Source organism: Serinus canaria, chromosome 1, assembly GCF_022539315.1.
Source record: "Serinus canaria isolate serCan28SL12 chromosome 1, serCan2020, whole genome shotgun sequence".
NCBI classification, from domain to species: Eukaryota; Metazoa; Chordata; class Aves; order Passeriformes; family Fringillidae; genus Serinus; species Serinus canaria.
In genome coordinates this window covers 30963758-30982549 of record NC_066313.1, presented here as the reverse complement: position 1 = coordinate 30982549, position 18792 = coordinate 30963758, and positions in this window count along the sequence as shown.

Genomic DNA, 18792 nt, shown 5'->3' with positions numbered 1-18792 from the left:
CAAAAGAAAACAAAAAAACAATCCCCTTTTTCTTTCTTTTTTTTCTTTCGGTATTTATTTTTTCAACATTATTTTTTCAACATTGTATTACATTTTTTCATTTTTCCAGGTGCCACTTTCATTGATAAAATACCTGTTCATTTACAAATCTTTTCTTTCATCTCCACTCTTCCCTCTTCCAGGGATCTGCCTCTGACATGTTACTGTCTTGCCTGTTGCAAGCATTTGCTGGATTTTTTGAATCGATCTCCAAGTGTCAGCTGCACAATGCCAATGCCAACTGGCACCCAAACAATATTCACAGTCAAGCCAAAGCCTTCACAGCTATGCATGGGTTTCCTTTTTCCAAATGCTCCCAATATCATCTCCGACTATATTCTGACATATTGTTCATAAAAAAGGAAGGCTGATCCTGAATGCTAGAAATAACCTCAGACAAATATACCTGATGTTAACTGAGTACATTTCCATTATTCAAAATATACCTGCTTTTTTTTCTCCCTCAAGACCTTCATTCACCAGAATGTCTCTAGGCTATTTTTGTCAAGGTTTGAAAAATGGCTTAGTGTGATTTTTTTGATGCAAGTTAATACAGTGATAAGCACAGTAAAGTCTCCAGGAATAGCAAATCATTAATTTATTTCAGAAAATAAGACTTCAGTGATGAATAAGCCCCATAAGGATTCTATAGTTTTAAGCAGCTTCACTGACAGTGAATATCTGAACTGGCTAAAAGAAAATTAAAACATGTTACTAAACCTGTAGTTATTTTCTACAGCTAACCAGCAAATAAGCTTTAGAATGGAGGGTGCTTGGCAAAGTTGTTTGATATTAGACTTTACTAAAACAGATGGCCTTTATTTTAAACCTAGTATACCCCAAAATTATAGGACAAGAGAACTAGTAGATGTGGCTAAGAGGCGCACAGAAGAACATTTTAGGAAAAATAATTTTGGACTGTCATCACAATGTAGACAATGCCTTGAGTCACATCCCAGCTTCATATGTATTAATAAACTGATCAAACCCTGCTGATGAAAATACTCACAATAAAATAATTCAAGGTGCTGTGATGTTTCTGGGCTGGAGTTCAGGCCACAACTGCCAGGTCTGTCAGAGCAGATGCAAGACAAAGGCAGTCTTTTCCTTTATCCTTAGTGATGTTCCATTTTGCTTATTATTCTTGAAGTAATTTTCCCAAATCTCCCAATCATATTTTAAATCCCATCTCAGTTAAATTACTCATGAAACACTGTTGCAATTAAGAGTTTTCAGAGGCAAGTACCTGATGCAATATCCTGAATTCACTAAGAATCCAGAATTATGCACTTGTTAGACTGTCAGCATGACATTCTGATGCTGTGAGAGATCCTTAGAAACCTGCCAAATCTTTTTCATTATTTGAGATTTTTATTACCTAAACAAAAATATGAAGTGATCTTCAGCCAGAAAATGTGAAGGGCACATTTGTAAGCACTTTTTAAGGAATGGCAATGTGTGAAGCAAGGGTATTAGTGACTTCTAGCCAGGGGAAACTTGTAAATGGTCAAATGTCTGCTTCCTATCACAACCTCGGGTCATCTGCCAATATGTGACTTTTTGCAAAGACAGGCAAAAGGGGTGATGGCTTCAAACTGAAAGAGACTAGGTGTTATTAGATATTGGGAAGGAATTATTTATTGTGAGGATGGTAAGGGAAGAGGTTGCCAGGAGAAGTAGTCCCTGGAAGTGTTCAAGGCTAGGTTGGATAGGGCTTTGAGCAACGCTGTTTGGTGAAATATGTCCCTGCCCATGGAAGGGGGCTGGAACTAGGTAAGCTTTAAGGTCCCTTCTAACCCAAACCTTTCTAAGATTCTATGATATCCACATGACACTTAAAGAAAGAAAATTTAAAATATCCATTTCTAAATTATGGTGATTCCTCAATTTTACTTTCAAGTTACAGTTACATTTCTGGTGGAAATCTATTCCTTCTGGATTTTTGAAACCAACTGTAAGAGCTATGATATTATTTGGCTCCAGGCCCAGTTTGAAGAAGGATTTGGCAACTTTGTCTGATGAATGAAACAAAGGAGTTAGGCATAAAAATTTAAATCATATGATACTTTGGCACCTGGGGTAATGCTAGGCTCATGCAATCAGTAGAATTAAGGGTTTTTAATTTTTCCATGAGTTTTAATATTTGAATTTTAAGACCTATACTACATGCAGATCACCAATGTGATATTTATTTTAAAAATGAGAAAATCGGCACTATTTATCCTTGTTTTTCCACAAGTCATATTATTCTGGACAAATCAAGACTCTGTGTTTAGTTATCTGAGATCAAATCATATACCTGCAAAAAATGATAAATCCTTAGCAATTTTCATTTACAAAGAACTGGTAATCTCCCACATGTTAGGAGGGGATTGGAATGGCAAGTACAGATGATGTGCACTACTACTGCTCTTCTGCTCAAAAGCTTGGCCTGAATGGTCTCCTCACAAGCTCTTGAAATTCCAGAATAGCAGCAAATCAGAGAACTTTATGGTTCTGGCAGTTAAAAAGAGGATTAAACTCCACACAATTGTTAACACTTTGCTGATACATGCCATGCATGTATTGTTCATAGGGCTTCACACAGCAAGGCAGATTTTTTCATTTTCCTCTTAAAATACATTTCATTTGAAAAGGTAAAGACCCTCAATGCATCTTCCCAGCAGTCTGTTTTAAAGGATGAAAAGATTAATTCATTCTTCTCTAGAAAACAGCAAATGGAGGGTCAATAACTGTGCCAGTAACAGAGAACCAGTCTGCCCAATGGGGACATTCCCTTGTGCACTATGATTTTCCCTGCTGATCAATAAAAAATGTAATTTACTTTGTTTGAAAATTGTCTGGAATGAGATGGGTACAGAAAACCCTTATCCAGCTTTTCTTATCTCTATTTCTTATAGAATGTCCAGAGGAACAACATGAAATATTCAAAAGTAATCCTGACATTTGGGGTTTTTTCACACACCATTTAAAAAACACTCTAAATTATAAAATTAAAGTGGACATCCCTGGACTAAAAAATTAGAATTTCAGTGGTGGGTTTATTAGCAAAGAGTTAATTAATCAATTGCAGCAATAATGTTCTGCATTGGAAATCACTCACATCTTAAACAGAGGGTCTCAAAGGAACAGGAACACTGAAATGTCTTGGCCAAGATACAAAGAAGAAAATGTAGTCAGGCAAACTGTAATACATAACAGATTGTGTGAACCTTGTTTCATGAATGAATCAGAGCCATGACATCCTTTTGGAGATAACCTACTGGCTCTAAGATGGTGAATTTAGTCCCATTGCTCTTCACAGCTTAATGTCAACCTTACAAAAAAGCTTCGACAATTTGAAAAATAACACAGAAATAACTTGTAAACATGAAATAAGATCCAGAGCTCACAGAGCACAATGGGAAAATCCCATTTCTATTGATGTCAGTGGAAGTTCTTTAAGGGACCTTTTGAAAGTAGTACTGTAGAGTGCTGCATTAAATAGTTTAAAATTAATTCCTCCATAGCCAGTCTAATGAGGCTAAGAATGCAAAATACTCACAAAAGGATAATAAATCAGCATGTTTTTGTGCAAAAATGTGCAGTTTGCCTTTTTCTTGTCATCCCCAGCAAGAGACTTTTTGAACATGATATTATTCCATTAAGTCTTCAGAAAATATACACAAATGCAACTATAACTTTTGTTGTTCCCTGAATTTGCCCAGCAGCTGAAAATTTTGACTAAAATTTGACTCACTGAATCTTGATTGTTGGTTAAGATACAAGAGAAACAAAAAATTTACTTGCATACCACATCTGGGGTTTTTTTTCCAGGCTTCTGAAAACAATTATTTTTACTGATAAATGGCATGATTTTGATGCAAAATGATTCAGTTTTTAGATTGTAAAATCTTGGGGTATGACTGTCACCCTGATCCCGGCCAGGACAGGGGTCTTACACTTAGATGGCCCTGTGGTCTCTTTTGTTGCATGTCTATTCACACCTAGTCCATGAAAATTCCAGGCTGCTGATGTACCTCACTGATGGGATGGCCTGAGCCACCTCCAGAGACAGGTATTCAGCCATACACTAAATCTTTTTCCTGGCTAACTTTTTGCTTTGGGTTCACCTTGAGCTCATCACATGTACACTGGTCTGAGACACACCTTAGGACATCTGCATTGTGGTGCACTGCATGTCTCAGCTACACTTATTCCATTCATATTTTCTTGGGGCCATCCCATATTTCCTGTCATCCACAAACATATCTGTTACGAGGATCTCTGGGTCTTTGAGGGGAACTCAGTGACTTGTAATTTAATGAAGGAGTGGCCTCCTGACCCAATGACCTTAAATACTCTGAAGTGATTAAGCAATTATTCTGACTATTTAACTTCTGGATATTCTGCATGCTATAACGTTGATGGTGTTCATAGCAACAGAGATAGAAAATCATCATAAATGCATTATATTTAAATCACTAGTCCACATTTCATGCCTCTGTAACACTTACTAGAGCATCAATACAGAGTAAATTAGAAGCCAAGAGCAGCCCAAGCCCTATAAGATTACTTCCAAGAGACTTTGGTACTAATGCTTTTTTCTTAATCTTTACTTCATTTTTACTGTAATGTTAATTATGTAAATTAATAAATTCAGAAAGCCGGGAGTCCTTCTGCAAAACAAAGATAAGATTGAGGCTATTTTCTTCTTCTCAGATGAGGTCTACAGCCCAAAAACAAGGTATCTTTACCATTCATAGTAGGGAATTCACACCTTTTCATTTTTTGTGTTACACTACAAAAAATTCCATCTGAATCGTTAATGGCAGAGGAAAAAGAATCTTAATGTTGAATAAGTGGGGAGGCTGGCAGTGGCAAAGAAATTGAAAGGCAAATTGAAGGAAGTTTGTACAAAAGTGGACAAAAAGTATGGTGAAAGAAAACAACCTGATTTTTCATTTGGATAACTGAGAGAGGATGTCAAACATTTTCACCTCCAGGGCTCTTTTTGAATTAGCACTGGTTTGACAGTTGCTGCTGTGAGGTGCCTCAGGATTAAAAGTGTTGAGAATAAAGATGTCATTTTGACTCCAAGAGAAGATGACATTCAGTAGATTTGTATTGGATTGCATCTTTATCACAGCAAAAACCATGTCTCACTTGTTCTAGTAAGTGTCTTGCCTGCTTTTCATTTTCCGGACACCAAAAAATGCAGACTGACAGTCTGATTAGCTCATATAACTTCCATTAATGAGTCTTCATTCAATCACATTTAAGGGACATTTATTCTTTAAGATCGAGGTTATAAAGGACAAGGCAGTAATGCTATAGCAATTATTTTCTTCTTTCAGCTGTCCCTATGAAATACAGAAATTACTATGTTATTCAGCCAAAATGAGAAAATATTTATCAGAGTCATCACTGAATGTAAATGTTGTCTCCCATGAGAGTTCTACCTGTAATTGAACCATTTGGAAAGCAGCATGGGTAGTTATATTTTCCATGTCTGTTTAATTCACATTTATAAATAAGTCTGAGAATTCATTAAAATGGAAAAAACAAAATATGAAAAAAAGAATACTGATAGATTTATTTAGGAACTATTCCTAATGCTCCAATAAAATAAATAAAAAAAAAAAAAAAAGAAACAATGTCCTCCCCCGGGAGAAATGAATTAACTTGTAGGGAAATCTCTATACAGAAATCATCCTTTTTAAAAATATAGATATGATAACTACTTCAAAAAATAGTGTAGGAAGAGATTTGGAAAAAAAAAGATACGGTGAGTATCTGTGAGTATTAGCCCAGGATACATTTGACATCTCCATCAGCGTTTTCTAAATATACAATTTTTAATTTGTTCAGTATTTTGCAGCCAAAAAGAGCATCATCTTAAGTGGCTAGAACCTAATGATACCACTGATATCATGATATCCTCATTTTTCCTGAGCTGCTTCCCCTCCCCCCCACTTCCCCCCATAGTTATCATTCCATTTTGGTGTGCATAAAATTTTGGTAAACTAGGGCATTCTTTAAATTAGGGGTTTCAAATAAGTGTCATCAAGATGCTGGGAAATAGAGTTTTAAAAAATGATGAACATGCAGTTCAGAAGCAGAAGTACCAACAGAATTTATATCTGCAGTGTTAGTCTTAAAGCCTACACTTAACAGTGTCCTTTCTGTAAGTATTACCAAATTGGCATGAAAATCCAACTGGATTAAAGAAACTAAACCAAAACAATGATGACATAAGCCAATCACTCCCACCACACCTCTCCCCTCAACAACAGCAACAAAAAACCCTATCCTGAACACACAAAACTTCATGGGAAATGTATATTTTTATTTTTACTCAACCTCACCAAGTTGATTATTGTCCCTAGTGACACCTTTTGCAAAAAGAAATCATATTCCCTATTCTGGCTGTGCTTAACCTGATGAAATGAGACAAGCATTTTAGTCTCTCTTGGTAAAAAAATAATCCATTCTTTTTCTTATAGCATTCTATTTTCCCTAAGTTTACTTTCCGATTTTTTCTGAAAATGTATTGCTAAATGCACTTCATTTCCACATTTGCCTTTTTCTTGATAGTTAATAATGACATTTTTCAGACATCCTCTGATGAACCAATGTCTTCCCATGCTATTTTTGAGCAAAAAGCCCCTAGCTCATCTGAGAAATTTTAATTACTTTTCAAGACTATTTGATGTCCTCAATTTCTTTACAATTCTATTCATTTCCTCCTTTGATCTAATGATTCTGCCATGATTCTGTTTCTGCTGGGCTGTCCTTCTTTGAATCATCGGCAAATTCTGTGAACTCCCATTTAACCTCTATATCCAAATCATTAGGAAACTTTCATAAGGGACTTATACAGGTCAGTTCTTGGGACTCTTTCTTGTTTACTGTCTCCTATTCTGTTTATCAAATCCCTTGTTTACCTTTAACTTTTTTTTTTTACTCATCCAGTTATTTCCAATTCCTAAATTAGTCACCAATATGAGAATATATGAAGTACATTATTGAGGCACCAATTAATCTATTACTTTTCCTTTGTTAAGAAAAGTACACACCTTGCACTAAACAAATCAGATTAAATATTTTGTTGTTTATTATGCTATCTATCAATTCTCTCAGGGTATAATGCAATTTTTATATGTTTATAAAGCCAAGGTAAAATGGACAGTTTAATTTTAGTTTCTGGGAGAGATAAAACTAAACATGACCAAAGAACTGATTTTTGTTCTCTAGAAATATGTTATTATGTCAAATACAGCTGAAATTAGAGTAAAACTGCATCATATCCTTATATTGGGTTAATATATTCATTTAAATATTTTATTATTTTATTATTTCTCAATTTGTTAGTTAATATTCACTTTAAAACATTTTTTTTCAAAATAGAAGGGTGTTTCCCCAAGAAATTTAAAAGTCATGTTATATCATTTTCAAAGTGTTTTTCTGTAAAATACCATACAATACAAATTTGTCCAAGCTGATCTCATTTCACTTAAAAAAAATTGAACTGGTTTTGTCTGAGTAACACTGAATGAGAGAAAAACCCTTTGCATGGAATTTTTCCAGCCAGGTCTCTTATTACTGTCCTTAATTTCCTGTGCTGGAGTTATAAGTTTAATTAATTTTATAAATGGAATCTTATATTAAAATTCAAGTCATGCTGTGAACATGGCAAGATGTGGAATGGTCACTTCTGGAACCTGCACTCTGCAGGGAGAGACAGTAATAATGTAGGGACTATAGCCTCCCTTGTCCCTCAGCATCTCATTAACCGAGGACAACAATTTGATGCACGAAAATAATTTTTTAGAGAGCATAGAGCTGAGTGAAAGGACATGAATTCTGAAATGGTGGAGAGCCACAAAGAAATATCATCTGTTCCATCTGCTTTACTTTTGCAATTGAAGAACAAAGCCCATAGCTGCTGTTTGAACTGAAAGTTTGCTTCATTTCTATGGGCATGAGAGGGCTCATTCACACAACTTGCTCCAGAAGTGTAAGGTTGGTGTTAGATCAGTAGGTAGAAAGAGTTTTTCTCACTTTCTCTCTGCTTCTACCAGAAAAATGGACTCAAATCCCAGTCTCACTGGGATGGGAAAAATTGGAAAGAGGGGAAAAATATTTTCTGTCTTCTGTATAGCTAATCTGCTACCATAACTCATTTTTCTGTGATCCTCAAAGGGTGTAAATCAGTAAAATTCCCTTCAATCCTATTATTTAGCATTTTCCTTCCTATGAAAACTTACCTTCAGTGAAAATCTGATGATGTGCAACAACTTCTTCACATTTTCAAATGCTTGATTTTTGTGAATAACACTGATCTTTTTGAAATGCAGAGTTTTAGGCAACACCCTATGAAAGCAAAATAGAAGAGTTTCTGCCACTGAGACATGTTCCTTTCTATTTTCTCCTTTTACTGAGCTTTATCTACCTGACACGCACTGTAAGAGTACAACACTGCTTTAACAAATGCAGGATCTAAACCCTGGTAAATTATCATTCTTCTTACAACTGCAGAAATCACTTCCATGACAAAGAACATATGAGAAATTGAATGATACACCTTTATTCTCTCCCACAGTTTTATTCTATCTTTCATCTCATATAATTACATTCTTTTTCTACGGCTTTCTTTGGCTCTGTGTACAGTAATCTTATAGTAAAAAAAAATTTAAAATTATGTATCCTCCCATAGACTCAATTTGAATGACAGCTGATCTTGATTGCAGAACAGTCATTAAATTTAGAAGGCATTTCAGGTAGAAAAGTTTGATTAAAATCAAACAAAGCCCATTTAATGCTGCACCCTTTTCAGAATGGAGTGGCACATTTAATAATTATATGAAATGGCTTTAATTTCTAACACCTATTCCATACCAATTTCATTTTCATAAGATTGACAGGATAAGAATATTTAATGCCCAAACAAGAAACTCTAATATTCAGAACTATCAAACTTTTGGTATTTTCTCAGTTTAACTCCATAATTGAAACAAAAAATATTTCCTATATTGCTTCCTACTTTGTGTTCCTTTCAGTATGGAAAGAGCAAAACAAAAACCCCTTAAACTCTTGTTTAAAACTATACAGTTCCTAGTCCTTCCACCCAGTTATTAGCCCAAAATATATGAAAACCATGTATTGAAGATGCAAAATTCCATCCATACTGAAATATTTCAAGAAGTTATTATTTTTATTCATATTTCTTCAACTATCTCTTACAGTGATGAATAACAAATGTGTATATAAATAAGAAATCTCCATATGTCAAAGAGATGTCAACACATGGAACAAAATATATTATTCGGCGCTACATTATAAATGACTATCTTAAACTGAGCATATTATTTAGTTTTCCTCTTCTTTCATATTCCAAACTCTAGATAACATCCCAGAAATGCTGCCTTTTAAAAAAAGCAAGCCACACATTTAGATGATTTAGTGTGCCACTGCACACTCTGAAAAAAAAAAAGCCTGCTTCAAAAGATTTATTATTAAAAAAAAAAAATCCCTTTTCAGTGTTAGATTCTTTCTAAAGATTTCCAAACTCTTTATCCAGAACCAAGGTAATTGTCCCATTGCAGTACAAGACACTAAAGGGTATTATGCACTGCCCATTCATTTGACAGTCCATGTGATTGCCATAAATCCAACTGGCCTGAAGGATGGATACACTGCTGCTGGAGTTTATTTTCCTGCATGCAGCCTTGAGAAAATCAAGATATGTCTCTATCTTCTTGATGATCCCTTTACTCCCTTAGAATCCTTTCCAACGTATTGGAGGTGGAGGGAAGAATAATAAAAACAAAATAAAAGGAAATGGGGCAAAATAAGTTAAAGGAATCATGGAACTGGTCTTGTGCTAACTCAAATGTTTCAGGACATTCCCTGGCACAGCATTTTGGCTGTGTGCTGAACTAAGTTGTATGCAATGCAAGACAATAAAGGAATATTTTAAACCTTTTAAAAAAGAGAAGACTCCATGAACTTTCCACACTTATCATCTCCCATGTTCATTCATTTTTACTTGCTAAAAGAAACAAAACTCACTTCTAATTTCCCCATGTTTCTCTTTGTTCTTTGGGGGATAAATTGGTCATGTTCTCACTGGCAAAAATAAAACAAACTGAGCTGGGTAAAACTTAATAGCTGTGACAACAATGTGTTGCTTCCATCTCTGGATTTCCAAATTTATTTATTAATTTCATCCTTCTGAAAAATTATCTACTTGATGTCTGTCTGAATTAGGCTCTGTGCAGTACAAGTATTCTTGATTGATGCCTAACAAAGGTGCAGAACACATACTCTGGTTTTAATTATGTGGGAGTAAGGATATTGTAAGTAATATATTAATTAGAATAAGTAATGCTGTTAATATAGATAAACTTCCTGTTTTCTGCAGCGAATGACCTCACTTTGGTGTCAGGTGTCTCTTTTTTAACATAAATTTGAAGTATACTTGCTAAGAATGTACTCTGTTATGTGATTTAGTTGTAGTGTTCTTTGCACACCAGAGGTAGATGAAATAGTTCTTGTAGAAGAGTACTACATGTTCTAGAGCAAGAAAAAATAACTGTATTTTCACTCTGGGCATAAAAAAATGGTATTCCCACTTGATGAACAAAGAGGCCTGATAATCAGATGTGTCATCTTGCCAAACACAAACAAGTTTAAAATTTGAAAGATCAGGAAGATTAGAAAAGGACCCCATGTTTTGGGTTTTTTTACACCTTTTTCTGACCTCAAGATTCTTTGCAAAGCATTATGACACTTCAGAAATAACTAGTTATGAATTTACTAGTAACTTATGATCATCTTGATTGTTTTATAATTATCAATCAGTGAAAACCAGAATTAGAAATAGAACCCATTCTTTAAAGGCATCCTAAACCTAACCTTCATCTTTATTCACACCATACACCTTTGAATTCTCTTTGACTTGCAAAATCTGAAAGAAAAGTTCTTTCTTTCATTAAGTAATAAAGAAATGAGATTAGAGGGGGATTTCATTTTCTAGGGGGGTTAATTTTTTTTCTATTTGTTCTTATCTGATGGTTTTTCAACAGATAATTTATATAATGATCCAGAATTTCTCCTCCAACAGTTTTCTGTTCAGTTTACGAGCCCCCAAAATGTTTATGTGTTTCAAAAATAACTACACAAGCTGAGATTGATTTTTCATATTATTTTATTACTCTTAGAAAACTCCTTTAAATTTAAACAGTTTGAAAAGCTCTTTCAATCATCAGCAGCATTCCCTCAAGAGCCTCCATTTTGAGGATAAACACTCAAGTAAGTCCATGATTTTTTGCTTTTTGTTTGATGCCTTTTACAATGAAGGAAGAAAAACATAGCAAGGTATAAACTTTTCATGAAAAGCAGTGTTGTGTCAAAACATACACAGAAAATACTTTTATTTTCAGTTCTTGATTTTGTTTGGTTTTTTCCTCCTTTCCTGCTCCAAAAGCAAAGTGTACATTTCTAAAACTTATAGAGATATTTATTGTATCATATGTGCTGCTCAGGGACATGCGGCTGTGATTAAAGTGGGCCCTTTTTGCATTGTTAAGAATTTTTCCATACTCCAAAACTAAGCAAGAGTTGCACTAAGTATCTCATTTCTGTCACTTGTGCTAAAGGAAAGGTATGATGTAAAGGATAGTGAATTTTTCCTCCCGGGTCCTGTTTCTGGCAAATGAAATCAGAATTATGTTAAGCAGTGTTTTTCACATACTTTGCTTGGGAGAGAATGCTGAGCCCACATTCTCTTTCATGAATAAACTCCACTGAACTTCATTAATCCATTAAACACACAGAAACACTGTTGGAACAAACCTTGGCGCAGAAGGGAACAGCCCAGGTGACTTGAGAAATCATCTCCCATTCATCACCTTTGACATGCGGCAAACGCGCTCCAGGATTGGCTTTACCTCCATTACTGGGACCCTCAGCAGAGGTGCTGCCTCTGCCACGTCGTATATTACCTGTTCCACATGAACAAGACCATTAAAATAAAAGAAGCAGGGAGAAATAGATAAGAAGGAAAACCACCTTTCTCATTTCTTCTCTTACAGTCATCCCACTGACTCAAGCATATCTGTTTCTGCCTTCTTAATGTTTGAGAAATGATCAAGTTATTTGTAGTTGGACAGGATTTTATGTTCATTACATCCCCATGACAGGGATCAAAGTTTCTTCAGTGGTACGCTTCTGCATCTGAACAGCACAATTTTGGCTTAAAAAATCTTTGGGGTAATGAAAACCATCAGTGTGTGAAAGCATCATAAAATTTCTCGTGATTGAGATTGAAGGTGACCTCAAGAAAAAGCTAATTGTGAGACTACTCCAGACTAATGTTATCTTTCTGTGATCCTGTGATTTTCAAAATGGAGGAAAGGATCTCCTTTCCATCCCTTTATTTCTTCTCTTGATCTTTTATTTCAAATGGGCAAATTTTCCTTCTCTCACCCATTTCTTTCAAAGAAGTAGGAAGGAGGGAACACGCCTGTAGATCTGCTTGGAGATCTGCTTTCCATCTGTGGTTGTAAAATTTCTGACCTTTTCAGGAATGTTATGGCCTCAGGAATCCCTGAGGTGCCTGGAAAAACAAGGTGACAAATGTATCGGCTCCTTCTGGTGCATTGTGTTGAACAGCATTCCTGCAGTTAAAGAGCCTATCTACAAAACAAGTCTTTTCCAGGGGTCCTACAGGATATCTCCAAGCCAAAGCCAGTCTCTTTATAGCACAATAGTAATTTCTGAAGTCAGCTATGAACCTGGCTGCAAGAAAATCTAAATAGGCACATTGGAAGATCGTGGAACTGTTAAGGTTTGAAAAAACCTTCAGATCATCAGGTTCATCCCCCAGCTAAGTGCCACTACCATGTTTACAAACCAGGTCTTCAAATGCTATAGCCACATGCTTTTTGACTGCTTCCATGGATGGTGACTACCACTTTTCTGAGCAGCCTATTACAATGCTTTACAACCCTTTATGTGAAGAAATTTTTCTTAATATCTAACTAGTTGGGCTCTGGCAAATTGTGAGGCCATTTCTTCTCGTCCTATAACTTTTTACCTGGGAGGACACACTGAAACCCTCACAGCCTCCTTTTGGGCAGCTGTAGAAGGCAATATGTTGCCTCATGCACTTCCTCTTCTCCAGGCTAAACACCTCCAGCTCCCTCAGCTGCTCCTCATCGGTCTTGTGGTCCAGAACTTCCCAAGTTCGGTTGCCTTCCCTGGATATGTTCCAGCACTTCAATGTCATTCTTGTAGTGAGAGGCCCAGAAGTGAGCACGCAACTCAAGGCACCCCCTCACCAGGGCAGAGCACAAGGAGGAATGGGCACTGCCCAGGGTTGCAGGGACCCAGATGGCGTTTGGCCTTCTTGAACCTCATACGCTTCTCCCATCAATCCAGCCTGTCCAGATCCCTTTGTGGGGTCTTCCTACACTTCAGCAGATCAATGCTCCTGCCCAGCTTGGTGTTGTCTGTGAGCTGTCTTAAGATGCCCTTGATTTCCTCATCCAGGTCACCCATGAAGATGTTAAACAGGGCTGGCCCAAACGCCGAGCCACTTGAGACCAGCCACCAATTGGAATCATCTCCGTTCGCCACTGCTCTCTGGGCCCAGCTGTACAAACAGTTCTTTACTCAGGAAAGAGTACATCCATCCACACAATGGGAAGTCAGTTTCTCCAGGGAAATACTGAACACACTTCTTGAAAGGACTCAGCTATTATCTGCCAATGAAAAACCCAGTTGGGATGGGCCAATATTGCTATATGTTAAATAATCAGGTATTTCTGTTAAGCAGACAAGGAAGAAACAAACAAGCACATTTTTATATTTTCACTTTTTTAAAAAATAACTATTTTAAACCCTTTAAAACAGATCTAGCAAATAAAATTGATATGAGTGAAGTTGAAAAGAAATTAAAAAGTATAAAAATAATACCTTCCATTACATGAACCTTTCCTCTGGCCCACATTACCTGGTGGGATTTACAGACATTTTTGTCAGTGCCAAAGTGGAGGGTAGTGAGTGCTGGTGTGAGGACAAATAGATTAAGCAGAAAAAGGAGAAAGGAAACTTCTTAAACTTGCTTTCTTATATGAAAAAATATACTGGTGAAAAAAATCACTGTGCATGAAAAAATCTCAAAAAAAATAGTGTATTTATTGGTTGCCAACTTGCTATATTCTTATCTGTACCCATTCAGCCTTACAAAGAATTTTTGTACGTGTCTTTCTTATTATATACATCAACTCCCTGTGAAAGTCAAGGCAGGAGGGAAAGAGTTCTTAATTATGACAATTAAACCAGAGTTTAAAAACAGAAATTATTTCACTTCTGTGACATGAGGTCAATAATCCTATTAGGTGTTAATGCATTTGTGTTCCCCAGACAATCGCACTGGTACCATTATAGCTGCACACTCACAGTACTGGGCTAGCATTGCTTGATAAGTGCACTGAGTCTCAACTATAGTGTGATTTACTTGTGGAACAGAATTATTTTTATTCTGTAAACAGTAGATAAATCTCCATCCATTTTTTTTTGCTGATAGATAGCTTTTGTGTGGAGTTCCAGCTGAGCAAGAAGGGGCCGTGAAGATACTTCAAGGAGAGAGGGAAGGAAAATAATGGACAGAGAGAATATGTCCAAAAAATCAAAGTTGTCTGCTAAAAATCAAAGTTACACAGTAAACACCTCAATGGCAAAACCTCCTGAGTTTTCCAAGACTGCTTCCATGGCATCTAGGGTCAAAGTGAAAATCTTTACATTCTCTTTTAGTTACTCTTGTAGGTTGCATCTGGGACAATCTAAGAATGGTCCTTTAACAGTGTTGATACAGTGTCTTAAATTCGTAAGCCTGAACACTTTCAATTTTTCCAGTTCTGCTACTTAAAACAAACCAAATAAAAAAAAACTACTCTAAACCATGAGCTTTTCCTACTCATACTGATTCTGGACTTGCTGTAAAGAGAAAACCAAAACACATCACATATATTTTTGTTCTATTTGTTGAAATAGTATAGCTGGTTTTACATCTGGGTGTATTATCAATAAATTCACTAGTTCTCCATATTCTGACTTCCTTGTGGTCCTTTGAAAATTAATTTCTTTCATGTTTTGCTTGTGAAGCTATTATTTTCCACCAAAACCCTGATTTTTTTGTTACTTATAATGGATCAGTACACTGTAAGGAGACACATAAGTAGACAAGGAAGAGGTCCTTGGTACGATGGTATCTTTTCCTATACCATGTTGTTAGACTTGAGCTAAACGTTGCTTTGGGCAAATACCATAGATTTTATTTTTCTTTACCTGTTAGAGGACAAAGTAAACAGTAGAGGAAGAACTTTTAACACAGCAATATGCTTGGAAGAGAGGATGTGTGGAGAGAAAGAGGCGCCTCCTTTAATTGTCTTCTTAAACACAAGAAATGTCCTAGCAGTATTTCCTGTACTTATTCCTTCTCTGAAAGTAGCAGTATAAAAGGCTGTTTAGGGAGGATATGCAAGTCTAAACTTTGAATGGAGATGACTTTCCAAAATTATTGTAGTAGGGATGTTAGAGGATACATATCTCCATATTCCCTTTCATGTCTGTTAAAAACTTTCCGTTGTCCATATTAATAAAAAGATAAGAAAAAAAGCAACACCACCCTCCCCCTGAATCTTGCAAAACTGCTCAGAGCTTGAGTGCTGCTAAAGCTAAATCAGTTCAGCAGTGATTATTTAACAAGATGTGGAAAACCTCCAAGGATGTAGATTCTTCCTCCTGTTCCAATGTTATGATCTTTCTCAGAGAGAAAGATCTTTTCAATATCCAGTCCCCTAAGCCCCAGTTTGTGTCCATTCCACTTTGATTTAGCATCTGCCACTAATAAGAAGAATTGCACTCTGTAATCCTTGTAACTGTTCTTGAAGCAATTCCAGGATGGCATTAGACTTGTTCTTTCACTCACCTTAGTCATATTAAATATCCCCATCTTCCTCTATCTCTCCACTTTCTGTACTCTAGGGCCTTAATCTTGTCACTCTACTACCTCTGGTTTTGTTACATGCTTGTTGAATTCGAGAGGTCCAAGACTGAACACTCCTCTAAGTGTAACTTTATCTGCACTGGTGAGAAAAACATCCATCCTCAGTCTCCTGGCACTTCTCCTCATACTGTATACAATTATGGACCATGCATTCTTCATAGTGATTGTGCTCCTCGCTCCTGCTAAATATAGTGTCTACCTACTGTGCCCAGGTCCTTTGCAGCAGAACTATTTCAGCCTGATAATGATAAATGGCTTTATTCTCCTCATGTGCAAGACATTGCTCTTCTCCTTCCCAAACTCCATGAAGTGTCTGCTCATTCAACCTTACAGCTCATCAAAGTCCCTCTAGACTATGGCTTTTTTATTTGTTTTGTCAGTCACTCAATAGCATTGTATTGACTTTGCTCATTTAATGTCTAATTTGCCTCATCTAATTTGTCAGCCTAATTTCTCTAATCCTTTTTGAACCTCTTGATACTCTGTGTCTCCACAATCTCCTCTGGCAACAAGTTCCAGCATGTTATTGCTTCACTCATATTGTTTCTACTTTCAATAAAACCCCAAAGTTTTAATATTCATAGCAAAGTCTGAACACTTCTAGGGATGGTGCTTATTTGTAATGTTACAACATACATTGCAGTTTCCTTAAAATCTATTCATCTTTATTTTTTTCACTGTGATGCAGTGTATGATTGTCATTAACATTTGAGTTCCATGGGGACATGGTTCTCCAAATATGAACTGTTCAGCTCTACTGCTTGTCTTTTGTCATTAAGTCCCTAATTCAACATAACACCTGAGCACATCCATCAGCACGTTCATGGCATGTTTTCTCCAATAATGATGATGTATGCACTGCTGCATTAGTATCTAAATGGAGAAACTGCTCCTTTGCTTTTGTTTTTTTTTTTTTTTTCCCTCTGTCTGCATAATGAAACAAGATTGCAACAGGTGCACATCATGTGCCACAGAATGGTCAAAAATCACAACTAACACCTATCTGTTATATGGGGAAATTGAGGAAAGAGAAGGGTGCCAGTGCAGCCAAATACATCCCTTCTTTTCTAGACAGAGACTGTGTGAAAATGGCTATGCTCTTTTGGAACATAGAACAAGGAAACATTCTTTTTATTTCTGTTCAGGGGGACAGACATTTTTCAGAGGAACCTCTACTCTATGAGGAAGAGAGGATGCTTTGTGTCACTTACCCAAGTATTCAATAAGGTTATTATTTCAAAATCAAGTGATTTATCAGGGAAGGAAAATATAACAAATCAGAAAATTTTCCAAAGGGACTTTCATTCTCCAGATTCTATGAGAAGTGTTTCTATATGGTATAAGTAGGTTTTCCATAAATATTGTCTAATCTGTTTCTTTTTTCTTTGAGGGTGCTCATAAATTCTAACTTATTAATGGGCAGTTTGGGTAAAAAAAGGTATTAATCATGACAAAGAAACTAGCTGAAGGGAAGAATAAAGATGGGAGCCAGTGAGACTTTAACTTCACCATGGTATCCAAATATTTACTTTTAAAATAAACCGAAAATGGGAAATTCTTCTCATATTTGAACACCTAACATTATTGGAGAGTTCTGAGATGTCAGCACAGATGGAAGTGCACAGAGCGGAAATTAAAAAAGAAATGTATTTAATTGTGCTTAATACCTAAACCTGTTCTTCTGACAGTGACAAACCACTAATGTAAATAAAGTATCTAAAATAAAATGTGTACAGATCATTTTAGATCGGTTTAAAAAACACACTTAAATTTTTATCAGTTAAGGGAATATGACAGACTTCTTTGGCTACCTTTTCAGTTTGTCTGCCTACCCAGTGAAAAGATTTTTCCTTTCTGCATCGCCTCCTTTTCTTCTGCATGCTTCTGAGAAAGTCCCACATACATCTCTACCTTCCATTAGGTAGATGAAGACCACAATAAGACTTTGCTTCAACTTCTCTTTTCAAGACTGTCCAAAAACAACACTTTCATGGTCTGATTGTTTATATGTCACATATTCTCAAGCCTTGGTCTACCTGCACAGGTGTACTGCTGGATTTGCATCAGTGTGTGAATATCTCTGCGCAGCTGAGCACAGTAATGCACATGTGCACATGCCAATTTGGGGCAATATCAGGAAGAGCATAGAGAATTAAAACCACATCCAAATCTGTGCAAGTCTTTTTACTGGAAACAGACACATGTCATAAAGCCCAATTCAAGAACCATGCCAGAATACAGTTATATGCATCTTTCAGTTAGCATAGATCTATCCTTAATAGATTTTTAAACTGATACCTTGACAAGTAATTTTAATTTTTAGCCACAGAAAGAGTCAGAAATTAAGCTAGTAGATCTCACTCTTTATTATAAATTATATAAATTATTGAATCTTTACTTGCTTTTAACCCAGGAAAACAAAAAGCAGGTAATAAAAATGAAGCCACCTGAAATATATTTGTTTTACATTTTCTTACTCCATTTTTTCCATGCAAAGTCAAAAGTGCATTAAAAAGTAATATTGTGCTGAGCTCACAAATATGCAAACGCCTCTAGATATCTTGTCTCAATAAAGTTTATAGAATGCATTCCCAAAGGTCTGACAACAAAACAGAATAAATCGCAAGGCTCATAAAAAGATAATGCATGCCATTTTTTTGCTTACATAAACACAAACAAATGCAGCAAGAGGCAGG